The 19,652-nt window shown below is 47.1% G+C and overlaps 1 non-coding gene across 1 annotated transcript; it reads right to left on the minus strand.

The window, feature by feature from the left end:
* Positions 1-4,090: 4,090 nt before the first annotated feature.
* On the minus strand, positions 4,091-4,159 carry TRNAA-GGC (transfer RNA alanine (anticodon GGC)). Its single transcript has one exon. It is a non-coding gene; the product is annotated as a tRNA-Ala (tRNA).
* Between the last annotated feature and the right edge of the window lie 15,493 nt (positions 4,160-19,652).

Below are 19,652 nucleotides of genomic sequence, written 5' to 3' on the forward strand. Positions count from 1 at the left end.
TGGTCCCCCTGCCCTGAAATCCAATCTATAGAAGTACATTCAGACCTCCAGATAGTTGAAAATAGAATGGAAACTCGCAGAGAGTGTGAATAGCTGATCCAACACTTTGCATTCCATTTCCATTAATTAGCTGCCTCCCTCATTTTTTATTGTCAGTCTTAATCTTGCCGTAGCTGTTCAGATTTCTTTTTTTTCTGGGCGGGACCCACTGTGGTTCCCTACTGGGCTGGCACAACCTCAACCCCACCCCCCGCCCCTTGGAACAGTTCAGACCGTGCCCCAGCACAGCTCCAGGGAATGAGTTGCCCCCGTTCTGTGATTTCTTGTTGTGGTTTCTTATTCGGGCTGTGCCGTTCCCACCAGTCACTGCAGTGTTGCTGCTTGGTGCACAGCAGCTGGGCTGTGTGTTTATATTTCTGCATTAGAATATTTATATTCCAGCTTTCTGTTGTAAAGAAAGGACCCTCAAGGCAACAAAGAACCATTGTAAAAATATGAGGAAAAAACACCCCCAAAGATTTAGCACTCAAAAATCAGCAAACAAGTACCAGATTATCACAGAGCGTCTTACTGAAATGCACATCTACATAACATGTTTTTTTCCTGTTGTCTAAGGTGACATAGCAAGGAAGTCGGCTGGATTTCCTGTGGCAGGGAGTTCCACTGACAAAGTCCTGTCCCTTGTGCTCATCAACTGCACCTTACGTGTGTGATTTTAAAGCAGGGGCCACTTTGGCAAAGAACTTCCAGCATGGGAGCCATTTTTCACTGCGCTGACCTCTGTGAGTGCTGTGCTTTCCCCAGCACCGGGCCAGCTTTAAGAGAAACAGTGTAGGTCTTCCCAGTTTCCCCATAGAGCTCTATGGGGAATGTGATGAGAAGGATTGGTGCTGGGCCTCCAGAGGGCTCTGTTTCCTTTAATGGAGCCCCACCAGTGCTGCGGAAAGTGTAGCGGTGGGCAGTATCGGTGGGCAATATGGGAGGAGAGCTGGTCTGGTGGTAGCAAGCGTGACTTGTTCTCTTAGCTAAGCAGGGTCCACCCTGGTTGCGTATGAAAGGGAGACTACAAGTGTGAGCACTGGAAGATATTTCCCTCAGGGGATGGAGCTGCTCTGGGAAGAGCAGAAGGTTCCAAGTTCCTTCCCTGGCAAGATAGGGCTGAGAGAGATTCCCGCCTGCAATCTTGGAGAAGCCAAGTATATGGCAGCTTCCTATGTAATATCTGGGCAGTATCGGTGGGCAGTATTGGTGCAGTAATATCTGGGCAGTATTGGTGTAGCAGTGGGCAATATCTGCACGGTGGCAAGGAAGCTGTGCAGGATATTTGGCTTCGGCTGACACTTTTCACGGGCCTAATGACCAGGCTCAAACTATCATACTTCGGACACTAACGTACTTTGGACACAAACTATCTAATGACCAGGCTCAAACTATAGTACTTCAGACACATTATGCGAAGACCCAGCTCCCTTGAGAAGTCTATAATGCTGGGGAAAGTTGAAGGAAAGAGAAGAAGAGGATGACCAGCAGCAAAGTGGATGGACTCGATGACGCCAGCCATGAATGCACCACCGAGAGACTGTCAAGGCCAAGTGGAAGACAGATCATCATCCTGGAGAGAATCTATCTATGTGGTTGCTAAGAGTCAACACTGACTTGACGGCACTCAGTCAATCAATCATTCAATATGCCCAGAGACGCAAGTTTTGGGCAGTATAGAAATATATCAATAAATAAAACAAATAATAAACAATTTGTAGGGTCAACAGGAGCCACCACCAGATCCTGAGCCTTGCAATGCAGACTGCTGGAGCAGAAAGACCAAAGTATGTGGCTAGGAGGCATATGGTCAGAGGCAACCTGAAGATAAGCAGGACCCAAATGCTCTCTCTCAGGACCCCTGATATGCTGGGTTTTGTGGGGCGGATAGGGCTGTGCATGCATGCACCAGAGTACTGTTATGCCGTACAGCAAAATGTGGTTTGGGCCACAGATATAACCATGACATCCTATGACACCCAGTCTAAGTGAAACAAAGTATCTTGGATGCTTTCATTTAATTTGCTTGTTTGGTAATATCAAGTTTAAATTCCTTGAAAGTAAGAGTTAGAGCAAATGGAATGGATGTTGACACTGGAAATCAGCCACCCAAGCAAAACCAAGTGCAATTCAAAAGCGCTTTCTTTGCCCACTTTCCAAGATACGTTCTTGTGTTCTTTGCTGAAGAATAACTAGTTTATTCTGTAAAAGAAACGCTGCTCAGCGTGCGAATCTCATGCTTCCCCAAGAACATACATTTTTTTGCAAGATGCAACTGCTGTCATCTGAAATGGTGCTAATTGGCATCTTTGTGTTGACATTCTGTCAACACAGTTGACTGTGAATCCAGAAAGGTATTATCTTTGTTTTTTACGAGGCGGCCGACTAGGGAAGGGTTCGAGGGGGAAGGAAATGTCCTTTAAATTACTGCCATGTGCAGTCCAAATGGTCGATGTGTTCTGCTTAACATTTCAAGGAAAAACCTTTGTGGTGGCAGCTGAGGGCTGCTTTATACATGCATTGGACATGACATCTTGTGTCATGCAGAATGCGTGACCCCATTCCACTGAAAAGCATTGTATTGTGAGGTGAGAGGAAAGATGGGCATGCATTTCATTTCATTGCATTAACACATTTGTATACCGCCCAAAATGCAAGTCTCTGGGCGGTTTACAACAAAACAATAAAAACAATCAATAAAAAGATTAAAACTGTTCAACAATTAAAATTTAAAATGCTAAAACTATTAAAACACAATTCAAACAATGTCTAATTAAAAGCCTGGGTGAACAAATGTGTCTTGACTGCCTTTTTAAAAGTTGTAAGAGATGGGGAGGCTCTTATTTCGGCAGGGAGTGTGTTCCAAAGCCTTGGGGCAGCAACGGAGAAGGCCTGTCCCCGAGTAGCCACCAGACGAGCCGGTGGCAACTGCAGACGATCCTTTCCAGATGATCTCAATGGGTGATGTGGTTCATAGCAAAGAAGATGTTCTCTTAAATACCCAGGGTCCAAGCTGTTTAGGGCTTTATAGGTTATAACCAAAATCTTGTGCTCTGCCCGGAAACATATTGGCAGTCAGTGACTTGTTGACACATGAACGTTGCCACTGGGTGATCCATGGCAGGTCATCTGCTCCTTGCACTTGCCATGGGCATTAGCATCCCATGGTGCATTTCCAGGCCTCCACCAGTGTTTCCTGTTACAGGGATACCCAGGTGTTGTTGACTACAGCTCCCATCATCCCTGGCCAAAGGCCATTGCCCTGGGGATTCTGGGAGTTATAGTCAACAACATCTGGAAATCCCTGCTGCAGGGGACACCAGGAGGGGACACTTGGCGGAGAGCTGGTCTGGTGGTAGCAAGCATGAATTGTACCCTTTACTAAGCAGGATCCACCCTGGTTGCATTTGAATGGGAGATCACATGTGAGCACTGTAAGATATTCCCCTTCGGGGATGGAGCCACTCTGAGAAGAACCTCTAGGTTCCAAGTTCCCTCCCTGGCAGCATCTCCAAGGTAGGGCTGAGAGACACTCTTGCCTGCAACCTTGGAGAAGCCTGTGCAGACAATACTGAGCTAGATAGACCAATGGTCTGACTCAATATATGGCAGCTGCCTATGTTCCTATGGCTTCCACCTTGGGTGCATTGTTGATTGGAGGAGCTGCCAGTAGCTACCAGTGTCCAAATGCGTCCTGAGAACACGCGCTGACAGGCCCCCAGGAGTTGCTGGGCCTCCGCCATCCACCATCTGCTGCTTCCTCTGCCCACCTACCTGGTTTCGGCAGCCCCACCATGTTTTGATGCTGCCATCACCGCCGACCAGCCACCTGGTCTTGGCGGACCCTGAAAAACCTTGCTGGGGCAGCAGACCCACCGTGGGCCTTCCTGAATGTTGCTGTCACTGTCTGCACTGTCATGATATCACATTCTAATGCTCTTCTAATGTTCCTATCCTTCGCTAACTGCATAGACAACTGTGTTGTCCCCACCGACCGACTAGCAGCAGCTCTCCAAGATTTCATGCAAGAGTCTCTCCCAGCCCTACCTTGAGATGCTGCCAGGGATTGAACCTGGGACCTTCTGCATGCCAAGCAGATGCTTTTCCACTAAGCCAGGCCTGCTCAACTTAGCCCCACCCCCCCGCCGCTGTTTTTGAACTACAGCTCCCATAATCCCCAGCCACGTTGGCCAATATCTTGGGATTATGGGAATCGTAGGCCAACATCTGGGTATTTAAGAATATGCCCTTCTTCGCCATGAGTCCCACCAGCTGTTAAGATCATCTGGAGATATTCATCTGTGGTTGCCGCCAACTCGTTTTGGTGGCTATTCGGGAACGGGCCTTCTCTGTTGTGGCCCCTGGACTTTGGAATGCGCGCCCTGTTGAAATACGAGCCTCCCCATCTCAGGCAACTTCTAAAAAGGCACTGAAGGCTCATTTATTCACCCAGGCTTTGAATTAGATTTATAGTTTTAATATTTTTAATATTGGGTTTTCAATGTTTTCAATGTGTTCAATGAGTTTAATCGTTCATTGATTTGATGTTTTCAATGATTTTAATTGTAAACCGCCCAGAGGCGCAAGTTTTGGGCAGTACAGAAATATCTTAAATAAATAAATAAATAAATAAATAAACGTCTGCAGGAGGGCCGAAGCTGAGCAGCCCTGCCCTAAGCTATGGTCTCAGCCATCTCATTTTGATGCTGCCAGTTGGAACGGCTGCAATGAGACATTTCTGGGAAGAGAAAAGCCAAACAGCAGCCAAGCAAAGGGAGTGGGGAGGTGGTCCTAAGGTTTCACCTTTCCCTCTGAGGCAGCCAAGTGGAATTAACCATTCAGCAAAATGGCAAAAACAGCGGGGAATAAAATCAGACCAGAGGACCTGCCATGAACATTTGCAATGGCCACTTAATAATTTTGTGCAGGTTTCTCTTCCTCCACCCAATAAGGCTCAGAGGATACTTTAATTACTCGTCCGACATGCAGCTTTCTAATAAAGTAGATTTACTGAGAAGAGCATCAGTTCCATTCCATGATTTTACATTGATTACATTCCTAGAGAGGCGATATGTAGATTAAAGACATTAACCTTCATGCAGTCCTTTTTTGGGGTCATTTGCTATTAAGGGCCTTTAAAAAATGGGACCTGCATAAAAAATAAACTGTGAGTGAGGGATGGAAGTTAAATGAAGGGAGCTGCTTGCAAGTCAGTTGCTGAATCTGCTGAGGAATTCAAGGTTAGGGAAGGAAAATGGACCACAACAAATGGAACAAAGAGTCTGTCATTATTACTCACACCTATCTTGATCCAGTTTCCTATTTGCATTATGCCTGGTGTGTAGCTTTTGGCCACTTGGAGCATCTGTAAATATTCAATAAGGTAAAGTGTGCCATCAAGTCGATATCGACTCCTGGCAACCACAGAGCCCTGTGGTTGTCTTTGGTAGAATACAAGAGGTGTTTGCCATTGCCTCCTTCCACACAGTATGAGACGATGCCTTTCAGCATCTTCCTACATTGCACTTTGTCTTTTGTTGTGTGTAAGAGACTGAATAGGCCTGAACTTTCCTGAACTTCCTGGGCTCAGAATGACCAGGAATCCAAAGCTGGCCCTACTAGTGAAGCCTTTTCCCTCAGACAGTAAATCAGGCTCATTCACTTCTGCTGCAGTGGACTGCGTCACAGAGCTGCTGGCACCACTCTAGCCATCCCAACTCTATGGATGACGCCACTCTAGCCCAACTCTATGGGTAGTGCCTTCTATTCTCTTTGTCTTCTCTTCCACTTGCTGGCTGTGTTATATTACTGCTGGCAGTATTATGCACTCATAAGCCTTCCAGATGAAACTTTATGAAACAAATGGTTAATGGAAAAAAGGATGCTTAGATTTAATCATGGCTTTAATATGAGACACACTCTGAGTATGTGGAATGTTTTTTTCCACTAAACCCTCCCCCCCCCAAAAAAAAGAAAAGAAAAGAAAAGAAAAAGAAAAGAAAATAAAGAAAGAAAGAAAGAAAGAAAGGGGGGGGGGGAAAGAGAGAGGTCCTTTTTGGAACAGTATATTTTTAATTGCTGTTTCTCCCTCAAAGGGCCCAGTGATGAATCTTCAATTTACTACTTTCATAAGCCTGGACAGTGTGGGGAGTTTGCATTTCTATGTTTGTTCTTTGGTTCTTATTAAATATGAATGTGATGCTGCCACAGAAAGGGGGAACTGGTAAATCAGAGCAAATTTGTTGCACTTTACATAATTATGCATTGAGAATAACATATAATTAATCAAGTAATTTTAAATGCAGCGTGTGGAGCCGTGGGATAACTAAAGATCTACTTTTTCAGGAAAGGGAGCCTGGAAAGAAAGATCTGTTGGCCGGGGTGCCTTAATTATTAATAAATCTATCAAGATCAAACATATCTCTATACTACTTCTGAGCCAGAACTTCTTTAAACTTAGTGGGGATTCATTAAAAAAAACACACCACACCTTTCCCCCTTTCATTTTGTTTTAGGTGCTGTATTTAAATTTAAAAGCTAAACCTTGTTACTGACATGATTAAAGTCTAATTAAAGTTTTAGAAAATACTATGTGCTGGAAGTGGGAGGGAACTAGTCCCCCCCCCACACCTTTTGCCAGGGATAATAAGGCAGAGGGAAAATATAATGAAGGTTCTTTCTAGAAAGTTATAATCTAGTCAACACGTCCTGTCACTGTCTTCAGTGAAATGCATGGTCATGTTCGCACGGAAGAGAGCTGCCAGATTTCTTTCTGAAAGTTAATTTGTGGGCCTTTTGCTTTAATTACTTGTCAAAAAAACACATTATTTAGAGACCGGGCATCTGGAGTCCGATTGTGGCTACCTTCACAAAATACATTTCTTTGAGCCAGGGAAATGTTTTTTTGGATGGGGCCAAAGGTTTGTCAGTCCAGCGTTCAATTTCCCACGGTAGGCAGACAGCGGAGAAAGCTGTCACACACCGCTCAATCTCAAGTGCCCAGCCGCTGTGTGAATGGCTTCCAGTGTGTTTCTGGGCACAATTGTTCTGATTTTAACCTTTAAAAGAGCTTAACCTTTAACTGAAATGCTGCTTTTAACCTTTAAAATGGCTTGGGACCTAGGCACTTAAAGATCACCCTTTCTCCAATTAGGATCTGCCTGCAATTTTAGATCAGTGTTGAAGATTGCTCATGTGAGAGCATAAGAAGAGCTTTGCTGGATCAGGCCCAAGGCCTATATAGTCCTAGATAGGCCTATCTAGTTATTTTATCTGCCCCTGCCCCATTTATATCTATGTAAACTAGGGATGTGCATGAAATGCGGTTCGAGCAAGTTTTGGGAAATTCTAAAGGGAAATTTGAGGAAAAGGAGAGCGGGTTCTTACCTGTGTTCCTTCTAACAGGGATGCCCAGATGTTGTCGACTACAACTCCCAGCAGTCCCAGCTGCAATGGCCTTTGGCTGAGGATTCTGGGAATTTTAGTCAACCACATCTGGGAATCCTTGTTACAGGGAACACTGGTCCTTACCTGCTCTCTGCTCCCCCATTAAACTTCCTGCTGGGGCACTATAAGATATTCCCCTTAGGGGATAGAGCCGTTCTGAGAAGAGCAGAAGGTTCCAAGTTCCCTCCGTGGCAGCATCTCCAAGATAGGGCTGAAAGAGACTTCTGCCTGCAGCCTTAGAGAAGCTCTCTGGGTCTCAGCCTATCCTGTTTTAGGCCAAACTGGGATCCTCACCAAGGCAAGGATCTGAGGGGAAAGAGACCTGGTCTGCTCAACTTAGGCCCCCCCCAGCTGTTCTTGGACTACAACTCCCACAATCCCCATCCACAGTGGCCAATAGCCAGGAATTATGGGAGTTGTAGGCCGACATCTGCAGGAGCAGCCCTGCCTTAGAGAGTTCTGAGGGGGGGAAGAGATCAGGAGTCAGGACCTTGGATAGCTCCAAGTAGTAATTCACAAGAGCTGGGTCTAGCAACATAGAAGGGATGTTGCTCCAGTGGCTGCTTGAAGTGGACTGCTGGTTTTCATGGCTGCTGCCGCCCAGGCAGAATAAATTGTCTCCACCCCCTCCCTGGGAAAAACTGTTTCTTAAAAGGGCCTTGCCCAATTTTCTAAGCGCCGGCTTTGACAGTGCTGGGAGACACCTACTTGGGTTGCCAGGTCCTTGAGGGATGCCTCTGACTCAGGGCTGCGTCCTGGGGCCATGACGGAGCTTCAGGCTAAGGTCCTCCTGGTCCTGCTGGTGTGGGAGATCCCGGTGGCATAGGATTGACTGGGGTCTATGTCTGTGTTGTAGGGTCTTCCCTCCCTGGCTCATCCACGGAACTGTTCACCTCATTCTCCAGTGGTGGCTGGTGGTCCTGGATCTGGGGCAGAGAAAGGCCTTTCATAGGACTTGTGATTTGATCCTCTTCTTAAAGGTTTTCGGCAGGAAGGTGCCAGAAAACACTGACCAAGCCATGCAAAATGAGAGGAATATGTGTGTGTGTCAGCAGACCACTCTGTCTCAAAGGACAAAGCAGACATACCGGAAGCCTCCTCCATATCAGGATTCATGACATGGACACCATTGCCATGATTCATTTGGCTTTGACATGTAGAACAAGGAGAAGGACTTTGCAAAACAGTTGCAATCACTCTACGCCATTTTACAATTGATGGCAGGCCGCCACATTGTGCATTAGCCGCTGTTTTAAGTAGCCAGTGATGGAATAATATATGACCCGAGTGTAAAATAATTACATTTTACATCTGTTTGCACTGATGAAGTTCTTGTCTATTGTTTGGGAGCTCTGGCTACAGCTATACATAAAATCTGATTTTTAAAAAACTACTTGCCTACCAATAGTGAGAATATGGAAAGTGCCCGGCTGGATCGGACCAAATGTCCATCTAGCCCAGCGTGATCTTTTGCATACTGGCCAATCAGATGCCCCTGGGAAGCCCACGGGCAGGGCATAAAGGCAGGTGCCCTCTCCCGCCCTCTCTTGTAATGGCAGGTGGGCAAACACCTGCTTTCACCACCCTCGGATTGGCCCTGTGCTGAAGGCTGCTGCATTGGGGCACTGGTGAGCTCTCAAGCGTCCAGCAACTTTTCAAAAGGCGCTGCAGGCGGTCTCCTTGAGTTGCATCCCGCCATCTCTTTTTGCGCTCCATTGGTTTGTTCTACATTAGCAAATCAGATGATTGATCTACTCCTTCGGCTGGGTGTTGTCCGGGAGGAGGTGATTGATCTAAGAAAACATACCCTTAAAAAAAAAAAGTGAGAGCACAGAGCAGTGTTGGAAATGCATGCAACGGCCATTTTTAAATGCTCTAATGGCAAAGGGCTGCTCCTTATGTGCCTACTTAGCAACACTGGGATGCTTCTGATATCATCCTGTCACTTTGGAAAAAAAATATAACAGGAGGCGGATGAACATGTGAAGCAGCTTAATAATGGAGCTTCATGGCTGAGTGGAGGCTGGAAGCCATGTCTCTCTGGCCAAAGCCTACCACTCTGCACATGACAAATATTTATATGAATATGATGGAAATTTAAATACCACTTTTCAACAAAAGTTCCCGAAGCAGTTTACATAGATATAAATAAATAAATAAATTAAATAAATAAAATGGCTCCCTGTCCCCAAAGGGGCTCACAATCTAAAAGAGAACCATAAGACAGACACCAGCAACAGCCACTGGAGGGATGCCGTGCTGGGGATGGATAGGGCCGGTTGCTCTCCCCCTGCTAAATAAAGAGAATCACTACTTTAAAAAGATGCCTCTTTGCTCATTTAGCAGGGGGAGCTCTAACCACCACACCAGGCCAGATTTCTAGTGAGTCCTGCCACCCGCTTCTAAAAAAAGATACAAGGTAATTGTGGCATGAACATCAGGGATCTCAGAGGAAGCCATTGTATTCTGGATCAGACATTTCCATCTAGCTCAGGATCATCTGCACCAGGCCTCTAGCTGCTGTTGGACTACAACACCCACCACTCCTAATTATTAGCCACTGTGGTAGAGATTTGTTTGTTAAACCTAGGGATGTGTAAACCGGCTCGACGTCGAGCCAGTTTGATGTCGAACCGCTTCAGTTTGATGGTTCAGGGTCGAACTGAACCACCCCCTGTTCGGTCCGACCCTGGACCGAACACCCTCCGGACCGAATCAAATTGGGGGGTGGGGAGGCTTGAGGGAGTGCCGGACCGAACTGGGCCAGTCAGGTTCGAGGCCGATCCGGACTCGAACCAAACCAGGCCAGCTGGTTCCATGCACATCCCTAGTTAAACCCCATCCTAGCAGCTGAGGGTGGTTTATGATAAATAAAAAGGACAAAATTTTTACAATCAGTTAAAATGACAGTTAACGAGAGACATTAAAAATAACCGAAGTCCATTTAAAACTATGTGGGAGGATAGGAGTTTTAGTCCAGCAAAAGCTGGATTGATGCTGCCCTGGTCTGAACTGACAGCAGCTGACAGACTCTGGGGAGTCCACAGGCAAGAGGGGAGGGTGTGCCCTCTCTCCTGCTGCTGCTCTCTTGCAACTCGTATTTAGAGGCATCTTGTCTCCAGAGGTGCTCTTACCCCTGGACCTTGGGGCTGAAGTCTAGGGCCTCCACAGCCGTTGGGGCCCCCCAAACCCTCTTTAGTAGTTTGGTTGCCCAGACGAGCATGACGATGCCTTATTTGCAAGGGAGGGGGCCTCCAAAGGCCTTTGGGTCCAGGCTCCAAAATTACCTAGCTGCACCTCTGCTTGCCTGCCTCCTAGGCTGGAGGTGGCCCATAGCCACCAGACTAGTAGCCATTTCTACGTCTCCTCATATGTTTAGTTCTTCTCCTTCTCCTTCTCCTTCTCCTTCTCCTTCTCCTTCTCCTTCTCCTTCTCCTTCTCCTTCTCTTTCTGTCTTTTGTTTGTAGCAATCTGTGTGGCAAGAAAGTGGGACCTTCCCTCCCTGCCACATACGAATCCCCATATTTAAACATGTCGCACGACTTCTGCAGCCTGACTCAGGCTGGCAAGTACATAGCTCCAGTCTTTGTTGTCTGAGCGACTTTGATTTGATTCAGCACGAGACTTTATCTGGCAAACAACGTTTTGATGACTTCAAGCCTCACAATTGTGTTCCTAGTTAATTTCCTTCCACGGTGGCGGCCGCATAATGGAGGTGCATCCCCACGGTGGTTGATTTCTTGGCGGAGCAACCCCAGAGCAGAAAGGGAAATGAAGTGTGATGGGGAGGTGCTGGGGCTTGAAGATACTTCATTGTCATCGGAAGAGGCAGCTTTTCAGATTTCGCTTGCAGCTGGCTCAAGCTCGCTGGAATGCTGAGGTTACAAGATAAAAGAACAGAGAGCCAGTTAGACGGCTCTGATGCCCTTTGCATACAAATTGGGATGGAAATGTTCACAAGTAGATTTGTCAGCACTGGTGTCGTCTCTCGCCAACTCCTGCTCAGGACCAGCCTGGAACCGGAACTGGATGAGAAGAGGAGAAACACCAGAAGAGGAGAAACACCTCCCACCCACTGCTAACCCCAGGACAAGGCAGAAGCAGTGAACTCCGAGACCACTATTTTGAAAGGCAGCCCACAGTAGTCTGCAGCGTTGAGGGTGTCATGCTCTACCTCATGGGTTCCCAACCTGTGGTCCTTCAGATGTTGCTGAACTACAACTCCCATCTCCTCTGGCCACAATAAATTGTAGCTGGGCATGGTAGGAACAGAGGAAGCTGCCATATACTGAGTCAGACCACTGGTCTATCTAGCTCAGTATGGTCTTCACAGACTGGCAGTGGCTTCTCCAAGGTTGCAAGCAGGAATCTCTCTCGGCCAGGGAGGGAACTTGAAACCTTCTGCTCTTCCCAAAGCAGCTCCATCCCCCGAGGGGAATATCTTACAGTGCTCACACTTCTAGATATGGTGCTGATGGGAGCTGATGGCAGTTGTAGTTCAGCAACATCTGGAAGGCCACAGGTTGGGAAAGTTTGTGGGAACCCCTTTTGTATCTGACCTAAAGCTCTGCATGTTTCTGCCCCTTGTGGCAGCTTGCTGTAATGCATCAGTGTTTTAAGTCCTGCTCTGTGGGATCACTTGTAGCAGGAAGGATAAGAGGCTTCCTGCCTAAGGCAGGTCTGGCCTCAGCATTAAGACCTTAGGGACTGCCTGATCCCAGCTGAATCTATCCACTTGACTAGATTGGCTGGGAGGGTTTTGCTCCACATGCTGATACCTGTTGAGGCCCGTTTGTTGAGTATGCTGGACAGAGCCTTTTTGGTGGTTGCCCCCAGGCCATCAAACCCACTCACACATGAAACCCGCATGGTTTCCTCTCTCCCAGCCTTCAGGAGGAGAGTAAAGACTGCCTTTTTTTATTCAGGCTTTTAGCCAATGAGCGGCCCTAGTCCTTTTAAATTTTCAAGCTACATTCTGTTCTGTTTCTATCTTGTCGATTGAGTTTATTTTTAATCTTGTTTTTGTGTTTTATTAATTTTTATTGTTTTATCTTGTTGTTAGCCAACCTGGGATCTCAGGCCAAAGAGCGGTATATAAATATAAATAAATAAAATCAAGGTCTCCTTGTTCTGGTGTGTTTGTTTTCTGCTCACTTCCCTCAACTGTCTGCTCAGTTTGGCCTCTGGTGTGTTCCTGCGCTTCGGCTATCTGTTTGACCTCTGATTCCTGACTCAGCTCGATTCTGGCTATTGGGTGGCTCCCTGAGACCAGATTGGTTGCCTGACTGGTTGCCTGACCCCTGCGGCTAGCCGTGATTTCTAGCTTGCGTCACCTAGTGGCTGCTGCCTGCACCTGAGCCCTGACAGGGAGATCTGGTGTACGCTGATGGCTCAGTCCCCCCTCCTATCTTCTGCCGTCACCTGGTGGTGCCCCAGGGAGCAGAAATGGGGATGAATCTGAGCTTGCGTCCATACCAGGTGCAGCACAGAAGGAAGCTTTCCACCTTTGAGCCCACCATGGGGGGAAGAAGAAGAAGAAGAAGAAGAAGAAGAAGAAGAAGAAGAAGAAGAAGAAGAAGAAGAAGAAGAAGAAGAAGAAGAAGAAGCAAAAGCAAGATATGTGTACTCTGAATCTTGGCCCCTTTCAGGAAGGAATAGGAGCAGCAGGGCCCGTTGCTGCTTAGCTGTTCTTCACCTTCTCCGACTCAGCTCCTAGCTCTGGGTGGTTCTTTGACTGGGCAGCTCACCTGCTGCTACAGCAAGCTTGCCACAGACCTGCTCCTTGCCTGATAGCTCTTCAATTTTGCTGGTGCAATGAGGAATCCAAGCAGAGTGGGCTGCTAATTGGCCACTGTGGGAAACAGGATGCTCAGTCACCGATTCTGACCCACCTGTGCTCTTTTGATATTTTTATCAATCTTTGTAGCTTCTCAGTTACAGAGAAACATTGAAGCATTCATATGGCGGCTTGTGGTCAAGATGTGGGCCGCATTCACAAGTAACGCAAAACCAGAGTCGAAGGGGCCAGAGGTTGCCAAACCGGAATGTCCGAATTCAGGACACCCCTTTCAAACTCCTTTTTCCCATGTAGAGTGACCCAAAGTTCTGCTTTCCAAACTCCAATCTGAACCGTCGTGTTGTAGTGAGTTTTGCCACCCCAACCTGAGGTTGAACGCAGCCTGTGTTACATCTGAATGCAAAATGCAGGCTGCATTTCCTGAAATCACAGTTGTGGGAGGAAGCTCCTCCCTCTCTCCAGCTGTGATTGGCTGTGCGGGCTGCCCTTCATGAAAGAAGGAAGCCTGCACAGCCAGTTCCCCCTTCTCTCTGCAGGGTCACTGACTGCAGGCTCCCTGCTCTCCCTACGACTGAATCCGGACGATATCACATGCAAAATTTGGTGCTGGAACCATTTTTAAAAAACTTTGCATGGTCCTGCAGTGTGAAGCAAAAGCAAGCAATGAGACAGTTCAGTGAAGAAGCCATATCCAATAAACACTCTGTTTCTTTGCAAAAAACCACACAATTCAAGTCAAAAGATCACTACTGACAAGTTTTAAGCACAGGCACACATTTTGGAATGTATTAAGGGAGCGAGACGAGTTTATTTTTGCAGGAATCACAAGTTGCTCTGAACCCTGAGGAGCCATCCAATTATAAAGCCTCAGAACTCCAGCCCTGTTTTAATATTCTCCCCCCACCATGTGGTATAGGGAGGAGGAAGAAGAGGAGGAGGAGGAAAGAAACCCCCCCAACCATATATCTGTATTACGGCTGCTATTGTACACCAAGCAGGTTCCATTTGTGAAGTCCCCTGAGGCTTGTGTTGAAAGCAGATTGGAGTGAAACAGCAGGTGGATGTGGTTAGATTCGTAGAATATAATTGCTTGCCTTTCTGGCGGAGAATAAGTAGGGACTGGTTGACAATTAGGAAATTAGACGTGCTTCTGGTGGGTTGTTTTTCCTTCACCATTCGGTAGGACAGGGATTCTCAAAGTGGACCCACCCCTGCAGTTGTGGACCCACCCCGATAATGCAGCAGGATTCCCTGAGTTGTCATCGGACAGTGGTCTTCGGCCTACTTGGGGGGACTACCCAACCATCTCTCAGGGAGGAGCTTTAGCTTAGTGGTAGACTTTAGCTTAGTGGTAGACTGCAAAGTAGACTGCCACTTTGCAGGTGGCAAATCCCTACTTAGTCACACACCCCGCCCCTGCATACAATCTCCAACGCAAGAGGCAGTGCTTTGACTTGCCTGCCTGGAGTGGATTCTCTGCTCCCCTCCTGGATTTCCTGATTGAGGAAAAGAGAAGAGAAAGTTTTTCACTCCCTTCCTGCTGCTGAGAGAATCACTGCCTGTGCTTGCTGTCTGTGTGGATTGATTTGGGTACAAAACGATTTGTACCTGACCCTACCTGTTTCGGGAGATTTGAGGACAAAACAAATCACCCCTGTGCTAGCTGGCCAGATTCGGACCCAAAACAAATGGGGGTTGATTCGACTCAGGTACAAATCGAATTGAAAAAATTGGTTCGCGCACCTCCCTAATGGAAAGAAGCCACTTATGGGCCACAGTCTGGACAGAGCTTCAGAGGATGGGAGGAAAAGCAGGAAAGTCAGACTGTTGTTTGTTGGATAAGATGACATGTTGTCAGGGAGGAGAGCTGGTCTTGTGGAATCAAGCATGAATTGTCCCCTTTGCTAAGCAGGGTCCATCCTGGTTTGCACTTGGATGGGAGTCTACATGTGTGAGCGCTGTAAGAGATTCCTCTTAAGGGATGGAGCCGCTTTGGGAAGAGCATTTAAATGCTTGCATACATAGGGTTCAAGCTCCCTCCCTGGCAGCATCTCCAGATAAGGCTGAGAGAGACTCCTGCCTGCAACCTTGGAGAAGCCGCTGCCAGTCTGTGAAGACAATGCTGAGCTAGATAGACCCATGGTCTGACTCAGTATATGGCAGCTTCCTACATCCCGCTTCCTGGCAGGACTTAGCTAGCCTTCTCCAAGGATCTCTGGGCAGCAGCAGACAGCCATTGGGATCCAGGAGAACTCAGAGGCGCCTTGAAATGGGCGGGGGGGGGAGCATAATTTGGCTATGAAGTTGCTGCTCCATCCTGGCCAAATCCCAGACAAAAGAGCCAACTGGATAAATCCCAAGCAACTCTTCAAAACAGAGGACTGTCCGGGACAAAAGAGGACACCGGGCCACCGTAACTCCAGGCTAGTCCTGGAGGTTGGTAAACCTAGTGGGGGAAGGGGCTCTTCAGAGGCTGGCAGTGGGTCCTATGCCGAGGACGGGTGCTGGCTAGTCCTGGAGGAATGGTGACTCCGTCAGTTCTCCCTAGTGGCATGCTCTTTACCTGTTTGTTGAAACTGCAGTTTGTAGAACATAAAGAACAGCCCTGCTGGATCAGGCCCAAGGAAGCCCACCTAGTCCAGCAGCCTGTTTCACACAGTGGCCCACCGGATGCCGCTGGAAGCCACAGGCAGGAGTTGAGGGTGTGCCCTCTCTCCTGCTGTGACTCCCCTGCAACTGGTACTCAGAGCCATCCTGCCTTTGAGGCTGGAGGTGGCCTAGAGGCCTCTGACTAGTAGCCGATGATAGACCTCTCCTCCATGAAGTGACCCAAACCCCTCTTCAAGCCACCCAGGTTGTTGGCCGTCACCACATCTTGTGGCAGAGAATTCCACAAGCCGATTATGCGTTGTGTGAAAAAGTACTTCTGTTGGTTGGTCCTAAATTTGGATAGAAATGCCACACATGAAGTTAAGCAACCCTGGGACTGAGAAAACATCTTTTATCTTTGGTATTCCGGCAGCCTACAGATCACTTGTGAACATTTCAGTGATGGTGTGGCTATGTCAAGGGAGAAGAAGACAGATGAACTCACGTCCATCTTTTTCTTATATTAAGTGCATGAAGGTCCTCCCTCACCTTTTTTTTTTTTTTGCTTATTGTAAAGTACTTAAGAAATGCTCCATTCATCCTGTCTGTCATGAAAGATTGTTGGGGTGGGGAGAGGAGGGGGTGGGGGTGGGAATCAGCAGATCCCAGGGAGCAGAACATTTTTAATTAAAAATGCCTGGCTAATTTGTTTCACTCTCTGAGCCACTGATAGTTTGCCAGTGGGCTGTTGTGGAGACGTGTCTGCCATTTGTCTGAATATAAATAACTATAATTTTCACACTTGTCTTTTCCTGCAGTTTGTCAGAATGGCTGGTTATGGCACCGTATTCATTTCGTATCTGGTGAGCGGCTTTGCTTTTTTAATAGGCTGCCTCTCTGTAGCCATTTGTCTTTTAAACAAACTTACAAAATAACCCTCTATGACAAAACCTCAGGAATCTATTCTTCATTTTTGGGGGGTAATGTTGGAGACCCTTTTGACTTATCTGCTCTGGAAGTTATTCAAGGAGCTTACATTATTTTATCAAACACCCTCTGGACGTGCGGCAAAATCGACTGGAGCTGTGGTGCAGTGGTTAGAGTGCTGGACTTGAAGTTAGGAACATAGGGAACATGCCATATACGGAGTCAGACCATTGGCCCATTTATCTCAGTATGGTCTACACCAGGGATTCTCAACATTGGGTCCCCAGATGTTATTGGACTTCAACTCCCATAATTCCCAACCAACGGCCACTGGGGCAGGGGATTATGGGAGTTGAAGTCCAATAACATCTGGGGACCCACCGTTGAGAACCCCTGGTCTACACGGACTGGCAGCAGCTTCTCCAAGGTTGCAGGCAGGAATCTCTCTCAGCCCTATCTCACAGACGCCAGGCAGGGAACCTGGAATCTCAGATGCTCTACCCAGAGTGAAGGTCTCCCATTCAAATGCAAACCAGGGCAGATCCTGCTTAGCAAAGGGGACCATTCATGCTTACTTCCACAAGATCAGGTCTCCTCCCAAGTTGGCAAGCTCAGCTCTGAAACTGTCTGTAATCCTTACCTGCCCTCTACCACCACATGCAACTTCTTGCTGCGGTGGAGATTGTCCCAGGTGCCCACGTGCAGCGGCACCATGAACTTGGTGTATGTGCATGCACGGGTGCCATTTGCGTGGTCAGCATTGTGGTGCTTGCTTTGTGTACATCTCTATTGCAAACTAAGAACATTTGGCAAAATGGCAGTATCCATCTGAGTCAGCTGTGTCGTTTCCCCATGCAAGATAATTAAATGTTGACTTTTCTTTCCACGTTAAAATCTAAGTTGTTGAACTGGTTGACTAAAAGCTTCATTAATATTCACCCAGGCCAGACTTTCTCATTTCTGATCTCTCAGGTCTCCTGAGATAGCTTTGCCGTTTCCAAATGGAATTTGAAACTTGCTGAAAAGTTGCTAAAATGTGGAAGTTTGTCTTTTGTTTTGCAGGGTTGCGAGAGTCCCGTAAATTGCAGGTTTGAGCTCAGAGTGAGCCCAACTCTCAGTGTATATGATCTTTTATTTATCTGTGTGCTTATTAATGAAGGGATGCCTCACCCACCTTTCCTTTCCTCAAAGGAAATGCTCAAGGCAACTTCCAGTGAAAACAGACAACAAACACAATCTAAAAACAATCCTAAAAACAAGAAAAGGCATGAAGCCGCAAACGGCATGAATGAAAAGCAAAAGAGAGGCTGCAAACCCTGTCAGAGCGACAACAGGTTAGGACATGCCAAGCGAGAAGAGCTGGTCTTGTGGAAGCAAGCATGGATTGTCCCCTTTGCTAAGCAGGGTCCACCCTGGTTTGCATTTGAATGGGATACTATGAAACTGTTCTCACACGCAGCCTAACCCAGCCTGCATGAGAACAGCTGGGATCAGTGGGACAGCACCGCCTAGCCCAGCTTTTAAACCTGGCTTTCAGCCAGGGTTAAAAGTAAAAGCGAGCCCTTAACCCTGGCTCCAGGATTGTGGGTTTGCTCAGGCTGTTTTCAGCCTGAGCGGACACAGAGACAGGCACCTAGAGTGACCTGTTGGCACCTAGAGGATTCCTGCTGGAATCCCCCGATGTATGACACATGTCACATGGTGCATTGTGGGATATCTGGAGGCCGGGATGTGTGGTCCTAGTCTAGAGAGCTCTGCGGATCATCTGAGTGTGTGATCCGTGCTCCCAGCAACATTGGTCGCTCATCTGTGGAGGAGGTGAGTTGACCCAGCCTTTCCCCCTCACCCCCTGCCCCCTGTGTATGTGAGTAGCCCCTTCATATGTGAGCCCTGTAAGATCTGTGTAGACAATTTTGGGCTAGATGGACCTACTTGGTATAATGCAGTTTTCTGTGTTCCTATGTTCTTTGAAATGGTGGTGAAATACAGGGAGAACAGAAAACTAAATGCATTTCTTGAGGCAGGGAGTTCCACATTCTGGAAAGCACAGTGGAGGAGGTCCTACCAGCCACACCTTAGAAGGTGGTAGGACACAGGAGCCCTCTTTGGTGATGTTAATGGATGGGCAGAAGAGATAGATAGATAGATAGATAGAGAACATGTTGGTCTAGTGACATCTTTGACGGAATCAATTAACCTTGGTCATTGTAATTGGAGGACAATTCAAGCTGATTGGTCCATTCTCAGGTGAGGTTGTAATTATTTTTGTGATGAGGTTCTCTCCCTCTTTTTAATGAGCGGTGTAACCACTGGAAACCTTGTTGTTGTCTTATGTGACTCATACCCACCCCAACTGAAAAACTGCAAAAAACAACAACAACAACAAAAAACACCCTCACCCCCCTCACCCCCACCACAGGAAGTGAAGCGATTTGTGTCCATTATTTCCTCATTCTCTGGATCCATTCAAACAGTACATTGCCAATTGTCCCTGAACTGTACACAATGCACACTCAGGATAGTTCACTGGTAGCAGCAAAAATAATTGTTTCCAAGGGAGAGAGATTGAATGAGCATTCATTATCTGAAGAATGGGGTAAAGACCAGAGTGTTTGGTACAATACATTTGGTATCCGTCTCTTAAAAACCATTCCGGGTTTATTGTAAATACCTCATTACTTTCAGGAATAAATGCTCTCATCTCCGATTTCCTGTGGCACTGTCTGTTCAAGACAAATAACCGATGCAACCTTTTTCTTCAACTCTTCCAGAATATTGGTTCTATCATCATCCTCTTTTTGTGTGACTACAGTAGTGTCTGATTATAAATCAAAAGATCTTTGTCCTTGGCTTC

This window comes from Hemicordylus capensis, chromosome 11 (assembly GCF_027244095.1).
Source record: "Hemicordylus capensis ecotype Gifberg chromosome 11, rHemCap1.1.pri, whole genome shotgun sequence".
Classification (NCBI taxonomy): Eukaryota; Metazoa; Chordata; class Lepidosauria; order Squamata; family Cordylidae; genus Hemicordylus; species Hemicordylus capensis.